This window comes from Salvelinus sp. IW2-2015, linkage group LG32, assembly GCF_002910315.2.
Source record: "Salvelinus sp. IW2-2015 linkage group LG32, ASM291031v2, whole genome shotgun sequence".
Taxonomy (NCBI): domain Eukaryota; kingdom Metazoa; phylum Chordata; class Actinopteri; order Salmoniformes; family Salmonidae; genus Salvelinus; species Salvelinus sp. IW2-2015.
In genome coordinates, this window is record NC_036871.1 from 31404001 (window position 1) to 31410112 (window position 6112).

Here is a 6112-nt window from a genome sequence, read left to right on the forward strand (position 1 = left end):
GTGACGTAAATATGTATTACCGTAATGAGACTGCAACAAAACCTTCGAAAATTGGTAGAGTTTAGCGCTGGCAAGGCAATTTCTTCTTTTTTTACGCTTTAGTCACACAGGCGCCAGTTTGAAACAAAACGAGGCTGATGGGAAATACTACAGTCGTGGGACAAAAGTTTGAGAATGACACAAATGTTAATTTTCACAAAGTCTGCTGCCTCAGTTTGTATGATGGCAATTTGCATATACTCCAGAATGTTATGAAGAGTGATCAGATGAATTGCAATTAATTGCAAAGTCCCTCTTCGCCATGCAAATGAACTGAATCCCCAAAAAACATTTCCACTGCATTTCAGCCCTGCCACAAAAGGACCAGCTGACATCATGTCAGTGATTCTCTCGTTAACACAGGTGTGAGTGTGACGAGGACAAGGCTGGAGATCACTCTGTCATGCTGATGGAGTTCGAAAACAGACTGGAAGCTTCAAAAGGAGGGTGTGCTTGGAATCATTGTTCTTCCTCTGTCAATCATGGTTACCTGCAAGGAAACACGTGCCGTCATCATTGCTTTGCACAAAAAGGGCTTCAAGCGAAGGATATTGCTGCCAGTAAGATTGCACCTAAATCAACCATTTATCGGATCATCAAGAACTTCAAGGAGAGCAGTTCAATTGTTGTAAAGAAGGCTTCAGGGCGTTCAAGAAAGTCCAGCAAGAGCCAGGACGTCTCCTAACGTTGATTCAGCTGCGGGATCGGGGCACCACCAGCACAGAGCTTGCTCAGGAATTGCAGCAGGCAGGTGTGAGTGCATCTGCATGCACAATGAGTCGAAGACTTTTGGAGGATGGCCTGGTGTCAAGAAGGGCAGCAAAGAAGCCACTTCTCTCCAGGAAAAACATCAGGGACAGACTYATATTCTGCAAAAGGTACAGGGATTGGACTGCTGAGGACTGGGGTAAAGTCATTTTCTCTGATGAATCCCCTTTCCGATTGTTTGGGGAATACGGAAAAAAGCTTGTCCGGAGAAGACAAGGTGAGCGCTACCATCAGTCCTGTGTCATGCCAACAGTAAAGCATCCTGAGACCATTCATGTGTGGGGTTGCTTCTCAGCCAAGGGAGTGGGCTCACTCACAATTTTGCCTAAGAGCACAGCCATGAATAAAGAATGGTGCCAACACATCCTCTGAGAGCAACTTCTCCCCACCATCCAGGAACAGTTTGGTGACGAACAATTCCTTTTCCAGCATGATGGAGCACCTTGCCATAAGGTAGAAGTGATAACTAAGTGGCTCGGGGAACAAAACATCGATATTTTGGGTCCATGGCCAGGAAACTCCCCAGACCTTAATCCCATTGAGAACTTGTGGTCAATCCTCAAGAGGCGGGTGGACAAACAAAAACCCACAAATTCTGACAAACTCCAAGCATTGATTATGCAAGAATGGGCTGCCATCAGTCAGGATGGCAGAATAAAAGCCTTTGACACTTATGAAATCCTTGTAATTATACTTCAGTATTCCATAGTAACATCTGACATATCTAGACACAGAAGCAGCAAACTTTGTGAAAATTAATATTTGTGTCATTCTCAACTTTTGTACACGACTGTATAGCAAAGCTGTGTTCGAATACTCATACTAACCGCACTATTTGTAACGTGAATTGAGTATATAGTATGCTTATTGGTCATAGTATGATATAGTTAGTATGCCAAAAGTTCCCGGATGTCATACTAAATTCGCCAAAATATGAAGTATACACACAGAGGACACTATTTCTGTACTCTGGGGCCCATAATGCAATTCTTCAGGAAATTGGTGTGCCTTCAGAAAGAAAGCGGGAGCGAAAGGGAGTGGGGGTTTGAAGGGGATCGAGAGGTCTATGGTGGTAGAGAGGCAGAAAAGGAAGTTTGAGGAGAGAAACATAATTTCTAACGCTAGCGGCAGTTTAGAGGTAGAACGTGCCGAGGAAGGGCAAAATAAGACGCGAGGGGAGCATGGAGGTGAGGAGGAGCATAAAGTGATTCAGAAGTTTAGGGAGGAAGGGGGAGTAGGGGCGATGAGTCCGATAAGGTTGATGGCTGTGATAAGAGTTGATTGAGGAAGTTGTCAATGCTAAAGTGTTAAGAGATGGGAGTATGTTGGTGTTCAGTAAGGACATGACGCAGAGGGAGAAAGCTCTCGGAGTGAAGCAAATAGGGAAGGTTACGAAATAATGTGAAGTGCAAGGCCTTATTTTTATTTGCTAAACAATTTCGAACAGATTTTTGCTTTTTTCAAGAGTCTCACTCAATTTCGGCTGATGCCAACTTCTGGAGGTGTCACGTTCGCTGGAATAAATATCGGACCAAGGCACAGCGGATGTTGAGTTCCACATTATTTATTAAAGTGAAAACTTAGAACAAAACAAATAAAGAAACAAACAACGAACCGTGACTACAGAGGTGTTACATACACTAACTCAAAACAATATCCCATAAAACATAGGTGGAAAAAATGCTACTTAAATATGATCCCCAATTAGAGACAACGATAACCAGCTGCCTCTATTTGGGAACCATATCAAGCACACCAACCTAGAAATATGAAAACTAGAATACCCACATAGAAATAATAAACTAGAATACAACATAGACATACATATAAATCACCCCCTAGTCACGCCCTGACCTACTATATCATAGAGAAACAATGGTTCTCTATGGTCAGGACATGACAGTACGCCCCCAAAGGTGCAGACTCCGGCCTCAAAACCTGAAACCAAATGGGGAGGGTGGGGGGATGATTAGTGTCGGTGGCGGCTCTGGTGCGGGACGAAAAACCCGCTCATCTCGTGGATCCAGCCATGGACCCGGGCTGAACACTGTGCCTGGACTGGGGACACGCACCTCAGGGAGAGTGGGAGGAGCAGGCACAGGACGTAGCGGACTGGGGACACGCACTTCAGGCAGAGTACGAGGAGCAGGCACAGGACGTACCGGACTTGGGACACGCACTTCAGGGAGAGTGCGAGGAGCAGGCACAGGACGTACCAGACTGGAGAGGCGCACTTGAGGCCAGAAGCGTGGAACCGGCACAGGTTGCACCACACTGCTAACCGGATCCTCTGGTCGGATGTTGAGCAGAACACACTTGCACAACATCTCTCTCATCTCACTCTCTCCCAACTTCACCATTGCCTCCCTGACAGTCTCTGGCTCTTCCCTCTGCTCAGTCGCCAGCTCCATTTCCCCCCCCCKKAAAAAAATCTTGGGGTTGTCCTTGGGCTTTCTGTAGCCGCGAACCCTGTCGTCATCGCTGTCCTCCATTATCTCCTTCCGATGTCCAGAAATCCTTCACCTGGTGAACACGCTGCTTGGTCCTGGTTTGATGGGATATTCTGTCACGTTCGCTGGAATAAATATCGGACCAAGATGCAGCGGATGTTGAGTTCCACATTATTTATTAAACTTGGCTTTCCCATGGATCTGAACACTCCGCTGGTGTCACTACAATGAAAAATACCTTTGGTGGTAATATTCTACACTTGGAATGTGACCCCTTTGGTCACTTTATTTGTCTTGTGATCAGTTAAAATGACATTATGCTCATTACTGTAAACTTCTATGGGTACAACACCAAACATGAGAATGATGAGTTGCTTGAATCTATAGAGAAACAAACTTCATTGGTTATCGAAATTTCCGAATTCGTTATTATCTTCTTATGGCTGCAGGGGCAGTATTGAGTAGCTTGGATGAAAGGTGCACAGAGGTGCCCATAGTAAACTGCCTGCTCCTCAGTCCCAGTTGCTAATACAGTGGGGCAAAAAAAGTATTTAGTCAGCCACCAATTGTGCAAGTTCTCCCACTTAAAAAGATAAGAGAGGCCTGTAATTTTCATCATAGGTACACTTCAACTATGACAGACAAAATGAGAAAAGAAAATCCAGAAAATCACATTGTAGGATTTACATTTTTTATTTGCAAATTATGGTGGAAAATAAGTATTTGGTCAAGAGGGAGATGAAAACAAAATTGTAGACCTGCACCAGGCTGGGAAGACTGAATCTGCAATAGGTAAGGAGCTTGGTTTGAAGAGAATCAACTGTGGGAGGCAATTATTAGGAAATGGAATCTCCCCTCGATCTGGGGCTCCACGCAAGATCTCACCTCCGTGGGGTCAAAATTGATCACAAGAACGGTGAGCAAAAATCCCAGAACCAACGGGGTTGACCTAGTGAATGACCTGCAGAGAGCTGGGACCAAAGTAACAAAGCCTACCATCAGCAAGGCATTGGAAGATGAAACGTGGCTGGGTCTTTCAGCATGACAATGATCCCAAACACACCGCCGCGGGCAACGAAGGAGTGGCTTCGTAAGAAGCATTTCAAGGTCCTGGAGTGGCCTAGCCAGTCTCCAGATCTCAACCCCATAGAAAATTCTTGGAGGAATTGAAAGTCTGTGTTGCCCAGCAACAGCCCCAAAACATCACTGCTCTAGAGGAGATTGCATGGAGGAATGGGCAAAAATACGCAGCACAGGTGTGAAAACCTTGTGAAGACTTACAGAAAACGTTTGACCTCTGTCCATTGCCAACAAAGGGTATATAACAAAGTATTGTAAACTTTTTTGTTATTGACCAAATACTTATTTTCCACATAATTGCAAATAAATTCATAAAAAATCTACAATGTGATTTTCTGAGATTTTTTTTCTCATTTTGTCTGTCATAGTTGAAGTGTACCTATGATGAAAATTACAGGCCTCTCTCATCTTTTTAAGTGGGAGAACTTGCACAATTGGTGGCTGACTAAATACTTTTTGCCCCACTGTATATGCATATTATTATTCATATTGGATAGAAAACACTCTGAAATTTTCTAAAACGTTTTGAATTATGTCTGTGAGTATAACAGAACTTCATATTGCAGGCAAAAACCTGAGAAGTTCCACTTCCTGTTTGAATTTTTTTCTGAAGGTGGCAGATTTTCAACCAAGTCTCATTGAAATTACAGCGAGATATTGATGGAGTTTTCACTTCCTACGGCTTCCACTAATGTCAACAGTCAATAGAACTTTGTCTGATGACTAATGTGAAGGGGGCCCGAAGGAGACAGGAATGCGTAATTCACTGCCACGAGCTGACCATGCTTTCACATGCGCATTCACATGGAGGAGGATCTCCGTTCCACTGCTCATCTGAAGTCAATCTAATTCTCCGGTTGGAACGTTATTCAAGATGTATGTTAACAACATTCTAAAGATTGATTCTAGTACATAGTTTGACATGTTTCTACTGACTGTTATGGAACCTTTGGACATTTCGTCACCCGGGTGGCGCAGTGGTCTAGGGCACTGCATCGCAGTGCTAGCTGCGCCACCAGAGTCTCTGGGTTCGCGCCCAGGCTGGGCTGGGTTCGCGCCCAGGCTCTGTCGCAGCCGGCCGCAACCGGGAGATCCGTGGGGCGACGCACAATTGGCATAGCGTCGTCCGGGTTAGGGAGGGTTTGGCCGGTAGGGAGGGTTTGGCCGTAGGGATATCTTGTCTCAGTATGTAAAAATGTAATAAAAATGTATGCACTCTACTGTAAGTCGCTCTGGATAAGAGCGTCTGCTAAATGACTAAAATGTAAATGTAATGTCACGTTATAGAGGACGCGCTTTGTGACTTTTAAATTGTTTACCAGACGCGCTAACCAAAGTAGCTAATTGGACATAAATAACGGACATTATCGAAACAAATCAAGCATTTATTGTGGACCTGGGATTTCCTAGGACGCATTCTGATGAAGTTCATCAAAGGTAAGGAAACATTATCATGTATTTTCTGGTTTCGTTTGACCCCAACATGGCGGCTAATTTGGCTATTGTTCTGAGCTCCGTCTCAGATTATTGCATGATTTGCTTTTTCCGTAAAGTTTTTTTGAAATCTGACACAGCGGTTGCATTAAGGAGAGGTATATCTATATCCATGTGTATAACTTGTATTATCATTACATTTAATGATGAGTATTTCTGTTGAAACGATGTGGCTATGCAAAATCACTTGATGTTTTTTGGAACTAGTGAATGTAACGCGCCAATGTAAACTCAGATTTTTTGTTATAAATTATGAACTTTATCAAACAAAACATGCAGTA

At 43.9% G+C, this 6112-nt stretch overlaps 1 protein-coding gene across 1 annotated transcript in view; it reads left to right on the plus strand.

Moving 5' to 3' along the window:
* LOC111956639 (actin-binding protein IPP) overlaps positions 1-6112 on the plus strand; it is a 390618-nt gene that overhangs the window by 262405 nt on the left and 122101 nt on the right. The window lies entirely within an intron of this gene.